Below are 10,126 nucleotides of genomic sequence, written 5' to 3' on the forward strand. Positions count from 1 at the left end.
AACACTGCCTACTATAGAAACACCTACATCCATTTAAAGACGTAGCGCTCCCGGCAAAAGGGGCGTTAGTGCCATTGAATAGCACTAGTATGTATAACTAAACACCATCCAATTAGAAAGAACAACCATACAAGAGTAAAAGAATTCATAAGGACAACAAAGCTTCAAATAAGCACCACGTCAACAATATAAGAGGTTCACATAGTTTTCACATAATTTCTGAAATTTTAGATTAGGGCATTCCATATCATTGCATCATCATCCACATTACCACCGCTTCTTTGAGCGGAGTCCGATCACGGCCCGATCGGCTAAGCCGTCTTACCAAGACGTTACCCTTATTTCATTCTCACTTTCTAGTTTCAATTATCAATACATTACCACCATGTGTGCATAACATGGCGTCCGATCACGGCCCGATCGGCTAAGCCGTCTTACCAAGACGTTACTCTTTTCCGTTGATCATTCTCACTTTAATTTTTGGTTCCACATGTATTAGTTCACCGACACTTGGGGCCACAATTACCACATTTCATAACTCACGTTTCACATTATTCCCATTTTGAACATTAACCTTATAAAGCCCTACGAATTTCTATAATTAATCGGACTAATGTGAGCTTGGAAATCTTAACTCTTGAAGGATGGGTCATGAATTAACCTACATTACAAAGAATGGATGCTTGGAACTTTAGGAATAAGTAGATAATCATTTTTTTAATGATAAGTTGGTGGAACCTGTTGAAATTAAGTCAAAATATTATTCAATTGGGTCTTATTATTTAATTGAAAAATAGAAAGAAAGCCAAGGCATTGAATTGACATAGAAAGAAAGGGACAAAGGATACGTACCAGTGATTCCTCCTTTAGTGCGTCGCATGCACATAGCATCCAAAGGATTTGAAGTCCAGCATGCTAGGCAGTGAAGTGCGGCTAACGTGTGCAAGTTGGCATCCGAAAATTTAAGCCAATAGCTGGAGCCTTTTTAAAGACAATTACGGGTTGGGATTGCTCTGTTATTTGGGTCATTGTCTTTGAAGGCTTAGAGAGAGAAATGAGTTCTATACCATTAATTCACCTTCAAGGTAAGAATTAAATGCCCTTCTTTGGTAGATTTGGTTCGTTTATTACATCTCTTAACCCTCCAACATCATGGAATTTATAGATCTTTGAAGAAAATCTCAAGGTCACTTCTCACTTCAAGAACTCAAATCTTGAAATTCTAGGGTTTGACAAAGAGGTAATCTCTTCACTCCGAACTTAGGTACTATACTCCATGGGCTTAGTAGAGTATATTTATGAAGATAGATTTATATTTAAACATCTATTCATGGAACCCTAGAAGAGTTGGTTGGTATGGATGATAAATAGTGTTGGGTCTTGTTTGAACGATGTTATTTCGAGCTTCTAATGGAACGAATAGATCCCATGATATGTTTAACGAAGGATTTGGAGTTAAAATTCAAGGATTTACCTTCAAATGATGAAATGGGAATGTTTGCTAAACTTATGAAATTAGGCTTAAAGTGTTAGACACTTAGTTGGGTCTGTAGGTATTGTCGTGACTCGTTATTGAATTATGTGAGTTCATATATGTAGATTGTGACTCGTCGGCATTATCGGATCATTCAGGGTAAGGTTGGAAGCAATTTGAGGTACGTTGAAACTTATTACCTTCGGAAATTTTCTCCAAACTCATATCGAAACACGATTAAATTGAGCTTCTAAATGTGAGTCCTATCTTGTGGGGATGAACGAGTTGGGATTGTACCATTTCTTGCATCATAAAAGATTTGAGTGCTATGAATATTATTTTCTTGAAATGTTATTTAAAATTTTTTAAAAACTAAATAAAGGAGAAGCACTTGAAGTATTTTTTTTAAAACACAAATACATGAGTTATGAAATACTTTGGGTTTATCTATTTTCAAATAGTTGATTTGGCTATAAATATCGTCATTGATAAATATAAACGTTTTGGGAGTTACTTAAGTTCACCGAGATTGACATTGGATATTTTTCCTCATTAGGTCATGAAACTACACGTGCCGGTGTAGGCGTAGAACCTACCTTACGATTGGGGACAACGATAGAGTACTTCCCATTAGGGGGTACTATTGTGCTACTTTATTAGCACGGCTGAGTCGATTCGTGCGGCACCACGATGAGACGACCTGAGCAAGTAGGGTATATGATACTTGCCGCTAGGTACATAACCTAGTTGACTTTTCCTCATGTCGGTGATGGTATAGTGCTCCCGGTAAATGAAAAATCTAACCTGATTTCGTAAAGATCAACGCTAAAGGAAGACATTGAGATACGTTTTATCTTATTATTGGATTTTATTTTCGAAATTGTTAATTGATATAAATGCTCATTTCTTATATCAACTGTTATTGCATATCTTACAATTCCTTAAGGCTTGTCCTATATTTTGTTGGGGAACGATTCATGATTCGTACTAGGCATGTGGAGCTTAGCCCTTTTGGCCACATTTCTATTTCTGTTTTCAGGGACTGGACCTGAGCAGCTTGGACCGCGTGGATAGAGCAACTCTATATTTCCTGTTGATACTTTTGGGTAAGGCTCCACTCTCGCACCCGTGGAGGACTTTATTATATTATCATTCTTTTGAGCCACCGGGGTATGCCTTGGTTGGTTATGTCATTCCGTGTCATAGAGATTCCATAGACAATAGTAGTTTTCATTTTGGGTTGTAATCCTATGGTTACTCATATGGCATGCATGAATGAAACTTTTCTCTACATTTTTTTTGAAATTTTCTTTCGAAGTAAAATAGTTGTTTAAAGATATTTTTATGATTTGGGTTATATCTTAAGGTGATTGTGTTTTGAAGATGCTTTCGTATTCCCTATTAGGCATATAGATGAGTATTAATTTATGTATGGTTCACTCGGGTCGGGTAGAGTACCGGGTGCCGGTCACGGGGTTTTAGGGTGTGACAAACTTAGTTTCAGAGGCCTAGGTTTTAATTTGAGTCCTAGGAAGTCTATGGAATCATGTCTGGTAGAGTTCTCCTTATTGGTGTGTTGTACACCACACTTATATCGAGAAGGCTATATTGATATTATAAGAATACTTCACTTTTTCTTCTTATTCTAGAATTGTGCAATAGAGCTAAGAAATATTTCCTAACTCGTACGCTATATCTATTGGCAGAAGATGGTGAACACGCGTGGCAGTAATATGAACCGGGAAGCTGCTCCTATACCCGATGCAGCTTCGGGAGGGGTACCAGCTAGACCTAGGGGCCAACCCCCAAGAGCTGCAAGAGCACGAACCGTGCCAGTTCCAATGGCTCCAAGGATGGTCCAGGAGCTCGAGGATGAAGTTGATGGTGCACCTGCTCCACCTCCAGAACCAAATCACCTGGAAAAGACCCTTACTGATATTAGAATGACTATGAATACTTTGCTGATCTCATGGCTATGAAGATTTAACAGAACCTTCAAATGGGTATCCAGGCACTCCAACAAGGAGGGATGAGAGCGCCAGTGGTTGAGGACATGGCACAGTTGGCCATAAAATTTGTGAGACTTGAGCCGCCGGTTTTCACTGGTACAAATCCACATACCCGTAGGACTACTTGGAGAAAGTTGAGAAAGCTACTACTTTGCTGGGAGTTAAAGACTACCGAGTGGTTCGATTGGCAGCCTACCAGTTGAAAGACATTGCTGACCTCTGGTTCAAAGGGGTAGAGAAAAGTAGATCGGAGGATGCACCTCCAATGGTTTGGGCGGAGTTTAAGAAGATCTTCATTAAGAAGTGGTTACCACCGGGAGTGAGAGCTGCCCTTGCGATATTATTTATGACCTTGAAACAGGATACCATGACGGTCCTAGAGTATAGCATCAAATTTGAGAAACAATCTCGTTATGCTCCCCACCTTATCCCCACTGAGGATGAGAAGATTGATCGCTTTACTCGTGGCCTAATTCCGGGCATCAGAAAAGATACAGCTAGTGGGAGAGGAAATACTACCTTTACTGACTTTGTAGATCTAGAAATGGATCTCGAAAGGATTCATCAGGAGGAGAGGGCCAACATGGAGCAAAACAAAAAGGCCCGTACTTTTGGCACTTTTAGTGCAGTGCCTAGTTCAGGCAAGGGGCAAAGCAGCAGAGGGCCATCTGGTTCACCACAGTCTAGGGTGCAGACAGCCTTCAGTGGCCCTCTTGTGGCATACAATTTCGGACATGGAGACCAGTCCAGGACCGTCCAGAGTGATCACCGTACTGCACAACAGGCTCAGAGTAGTGTGGGTTCTCATCAGCGTCAGTCTAGTATTTCTAAAGGACCCCTTAGTCCGTGCTATGGTTGCGGGTTGATGGGTCATATCAGAAAGTTTTGCCCAAACGGGCAACAGGGTTCGAGAGCTCATCCAACACCTTCTACGGCTACTAATTCGGTTGCACCAAACCCACCTAGGGGTAATGGATCCCACAGTGGGCGCAATGCAGGAAAGGTGCCACAGGCAGCTGCCACTTCTCATAGGACTCATCCTTGTTTCTATGCCATGCCTACTCGCCCTACTGTAGAGGCTTCGGATGGAGGCATCACAGGTATACTTACTATTTGTACTCTAGATGCTTATGCTCTTATGGATCCCGAATCTACTTTTTCCTATGTTACTCCGTACTTTGCTTTGGATTTTAGGATAGAGTCAGAACAACTACTTGAACCATTTTTTGTGTCGACTCCAGTGGGAGATTCTCTTGTTGCCTCTCGCGTCTATAGGGGTTCTGTGATTATAATTCAAGATCGAGAGACTACGGCAGACCTTATTAAACTAGAAATGGTTGACTTTGATGTGATCATGGGGATGGATTAGTTATACAAGTGTTATGCTATTCTTGATTGTCGTGCTAAAGTGGTCAAGTTTGAGTTTCCTAATGAGCCCATTCATGAGTGGAAGGGCAATATTGTTGAGCCTCGAGGTAAGTTTATTTCATACCTTAAGGCAAAGAAGATGATTACGAAGGGATGTCTTTATCATTTAGTTAGAGTCATTGACACAACTGCGGAGGTAGCAAGCATTCAGTCTGTGCCTGTCGTTAATGAGTTTCCTAATGTTTTTCCTGATGAGCTTCTGGGTATCCCCCAGATCGGGTCATTGACTTTGGGATAGATGTGGTGCCAGATGCTCAGCCCATATCTATTCCACCATACCGTATGGCTCCAGCCGAGTTAAGAGAATTGAAGGAGCAATTGAAAGATTTATTGGATAAAGTGTTTATTAAACCTAGCGTGTCTCCTTGGGGTGCACCAGTGCTGTTTGTGAAAAAGAAAGATGGTTCTTTGAGGATGTGTATTGACTACAGGCAACTTAACAAAGTGACCATCAAGAATAGGTACCCACTACCTCGGATAGACGACTTGTTTGACCAGTTGCAAGGGGCGAAGTTCTTCTTGAAGAATGATTTAAGGTCAGGGTATCATCAGTTGAAAATTCGAGAGAAGGATATTCCCAAAATGGCTTTTTGGACCCTCTACGGGCATTATGAATTTTTGGTGATGTCATTTGGGCTAACAAATGCACCCACAACCTTTATGGATCTAATGAATCGGATTTTCAAGCCATTTCTTGATAGATTCATGATTGTTTTCATTGATGACATATTAGTCTATTCGCGAAGTCAAGAGGAATATGTCGGTCATTTGAGGATAGTGTTGCAGACACTTTTGGAGAATGAGTTGTATGCTAAATTCTATAAGTGTGAATTTTGGCTCGAATCCGTGGCATTCTTGGGTCATGTGGTATCTCGCGGAGGTATTAAGGTGGATCCTCAAAAGATTGAAGCGGTGAAGAGTTGGCCTCAACCAACTACACCGACGGAGATTCGCAGTTTCTTGGGATTAGCGGGCTACTATCGGCGATTTGTTGAGGGGTTTCTACTCTTGCATCTCCGTTGACCAAGTTGACGCAGAAAGCAACGAAGTTTCAGTGGTCATATGCTTGTGAAAGAAGCTTTGGTGAGTTGAAACCTAGATTGACTACAACACCGGTGTTAACCTTGCCAACAGGTTCAAATGGATTTGTGGTATATTGTGATGCCTCTAGAGTTGGGTTGGGTTGCGTCTTGATGCAGAAAGGTAAAGTTATTGCTTATGCTTCTAGGCAGTTGAAGATCCATGAGAAAAACTACCCGACCCATGACTTGGAACTGGCCGCAGTGGTATTTGCTTTGAAAATTTGGCGGCATTGTTTGTACGGTGTGCATTGTGAAGTATATACGGACCATAAGCTTACAATACATATTCAAGCAGAGGGAGTTAAACTTGAGGCAAAGGAGATGGTTAGAACTTTTGAAGGATTATTATTTAAGCATTCATTACCATCCAGGAAAGGCGAATATGGTAGTCGACGCGCTAAGTCGAAAGTCAGAAGGTAGCTCAGTTTGCTGATAAATAGAGAGCTTGCCACATGTACCATAGCACGTTCCTCTCTTGTTGCGCGTGTCAAGGCTAAGCAATTTGAGGATCCAAATTTGGTGAATATTCGAAATGGTGTACAATCTAAGGATATCCTTGCATTTTCTCTTGACGAGGATGGGGTGTTGAAGATGAACGATCGCTTGTGTGTGCCAGACGTCGATGGGATTTGTAATGAAATTATGGTTGAGGCACACAGTTCAATATATTCCATGCATCCAGGGTCCACAAAAATGTACAAGGACTTGTGGGAGATTTATTGGTGGAATCGAATGAAGGAAAACATTTCGGACTTTGTGGCTAGATGTTTAAATTGCCAGCAAGTAAAAGCTGAGCATCAAAGACCCGATGGGTTGGCTCAGAATATTGAGATTCCACTTTGGAAGTGGGAGATGATTAATATGGACTTTGTTGTGGGTTTGCCTCGCACTCGCTTGAAGCATGACTCTATTTGGGTGATTGTAGACCGACTTACGAAGTCGGCGCATTTCTTACCGGTAAAGATGACTGACACGACACCCCAGTAAGCTAAGTTGTACTTGAAGGAAATTGTCAGACTTTATGGTGTTCCAGTTTCCATTATATATGATAGAGGGGCGCAGTTTACTGCTCATATTTGGCAGTCCTTTCAAGAAGGATTGGGTACAAGTGTCAATTTGAGTACCGCTTTTCATCCACAAACTGACGAGCAGGCTGAGAGGACTATTCAGACGCTTGAAGATATGTTGCGAGCTTGTGTCCTTGATTTTGGTGGGAATTGGGATGAGCACTTACCTCTAATTGAGTTTGCCTACAATAATAGCCATCATGCCAGTATCCAGATGGCTCCCCATGAGGCTTTGTACGGACGACGTTGTAGATCACCTATTGGATGGTTTGAGCCGACTGAGGTAGGACTACTTGGCGCTGACCTTGTACATGATGCCTTAGAGAAGGTGGATTTGATTCAACAATGACTTAAGACTGCTCAGAGCCGAAAAAATGCTATGCAGATGTACGTCGACATAAGTTGGAGTTTAAAGAGGGTGATCAAGTGTTCTTGAAAGTATCGCCAATGAAGGGCGTTATAAGATTTGGGAAGAAGGGCAAGCTAAGTCCTAGATTCATTGGTCCATATTGAATCTTGAAAAGCATTTGTGAAGTGGCCTGCAAGCTGGAGCTACCTACATCAATGACTTTGGTTCATCCTGTTTTTATGTATCGATGCTACAGGGGTATGTGCCCGATCCTGCTCACATCATCTCACTAGAGGTAGTAGAGATAAATGACGATTTAACTTCTGACGAAGAACCGATCGAGATTCTTGATAGGAAAGTTCGTAGGTTGAGGACTAAAGATATAGTTTCAGTTAAAGTGTTGTGGCGTAATCATGACGTCGAGGAGGCTACTTGGGAGGCCGAAGAAGATATGAAAATCCGTTATCCTCACTTATTCGCAGCTTCAGGTATGACTATTTCTTGAATGTCGAGTTTAGAGTATCATAAATTGCTTCCATGGAACAGGTGATTGATTGATTCATCTATTGTACATGGTTGTTAGACTTGACTTATGGTAATAAATTTTCTTGTTGTGATGTCGGGAGAGGCTATGTAATGGTAGTTGGAGATATACGAAGTCATAAAGGCATTTTGTTGATGTAGATATGATGAGTAGAGCCATGTAGGGCCAATTATATTGTACAATTGTGGCTCGCTGTTAGGTTGAATTTTTTTTTGGGTAGGCCCATAAAAAAAGGAAACTCCGTCGAAATTCTTAGAAATTTAGAGAGTTAGTTAAATTTTGAATCCTTAAGAGTGGAGGGATAAAGAATGACATGGGGATTACACTTTGGGCTTTAATACGACCGAAGATTTACATTCGAGGAGGAATGTTTTTAAGAGGGGGTGAATGTAAAGCCCTACGAATTTCTATAATTAATCAGACTAATGTGAGCTTGGAAATCTTAATTCTTGAAGGATGGGTCATGGATTAACCTACATTACAAAGAATGGATGCTTGGAACTTTAGGAATAAGTAGATAATCATTTTTTTAATGATAAGTTGGTGGAACCTGTTGGAATTAAGTCAAAATATTATTTAATTGGGTCTTATTATTTAATTAAAAAATGGAAAGAAAGCCAAGGCATTGAATTGATATAGAAAGAAAGAGACAAAGGATACGTACCAGTGATTCCTCCTTTAGTGCATCGCATGCACATAACGTCCAAAGGATTTGAAGTCCAGCATGCTAGGCAGTGAAGTGCGGCTAACGCGTGCAAGTTGGCATCCGAAAATTTAATCCAATAGCTGGAGCCTTTTTAAAGACAATTACAGGTTGGGATTGGTTTTTTATTTGGGTCATTGTCTTTGAAGGCTTAGAGAGAGAAAGGGGTTCTATACCATTAATTCACCTTCAAGGTAAGAATTAAATGCCCTTCTTTGGTAGATTTAGTTCATTTATTACATCTCTTAACCCTCCAACATCATGGAATTTATAGATCTTTGAAGAAAATCTCAAGGTCACTTCTCACTTCAAGAACTCAAATCTTGAAATTCTAGGGTTTGACAAAGAGGTAATCTCTTCACTCCGAACTTAGGTACTATACTCTATGGGCTTAGTAGAGTATATTTATGAAGATAGATTTATATTTAAACATCTATTCATGGAACCCTAGAAGATTTGGTTGGTATGGATGATAAATAGTGTTGGGTCTTGTTTGAACGATGTTATTTCGAGCTTCTAATGGAACGAATAGATCCCATGATATGTTTAACGAAGGATTTGGAGTTAAAATTCAAGGATTTACCTTCAAATGATGAAATGGGAATGTTTGCTAAACTTATGAAATTAGGCTTAAAGTGTTAGACACTTAGTTGGGTTAGTAGGTATTGTCGTGACTCGTTATTGAATTATGTGAGTTCATATATGTAGATTGTGACTCGTCGGCATTATCGGATCATTCGGGGTAAGGTTGGAAGCAATTTGAGGTACGTTGAAACTTATTACCTTCGGAGCTTTTCTCCAAACTCATATCGAAACACAATTAAATTGAGCTTCTAAATGTGAGTCCTATCTTGTGGGGGCGAACGAGTTGGGATTGTACCATTTCTTGCATCATAAAAGATTTGAGTGCTATGAATATTATTTTCTTGAAATGTTATTTAAAATATTTTAAAAACTAAATAAAGGAGTAGCACTTGTAGTATTTTTTTTTAAAACACAAATACATGATGAAATACATGTCGATGATGGTATAGTGCTCCCGGTAAATGAAAAATCTAACATGATTTCGTAAAAATCAACACTAAAGGAAGACATTGAGATACGTTTTATCTTATTATTGGATTTTATTTTCGAAATTATTAATTGATATAAATGCTCCTTTCTTATATCAATTGTTATTGCTTATCTTACAATTCCTTAAGGCTTGTCCTATATTTTGTTGGGGAACGGTTCATGATTCGTACTAGGCATGTGGAGCTTAGGCCTTTCGGCCACATTTCCATTTCTGTTTTCAGGGACTGGACCTGAGCAGCTTGGATCACATGGATAGAACAACTCTACATTTCCTGTTGATACTTTTGGGTGAGGCTCCACTCTCGCACCCGTGGAGGACTTTATTATATTATCATTCTTTTGAGCCACCGAGGTATGCCTTGGTTGGTTATGTCATTCCGTATCATAGAGATTCCA

This window comes from Nicotiana tabacum, chromosome 7, assembly GCF_000715075.1.
Source record: "Nicotiana tabacum cultivar K326 chromosome 7, ASM71507v2, whole genome shotgun sequence".
Taxonomy (NCBI): domain Eukaryota; kingdom Viridiplantae; phylum Streptophyta; class Magnoliopsida; order Solanales; family Solanaceae; genus Nicotiana; species Nicotiana tabacum.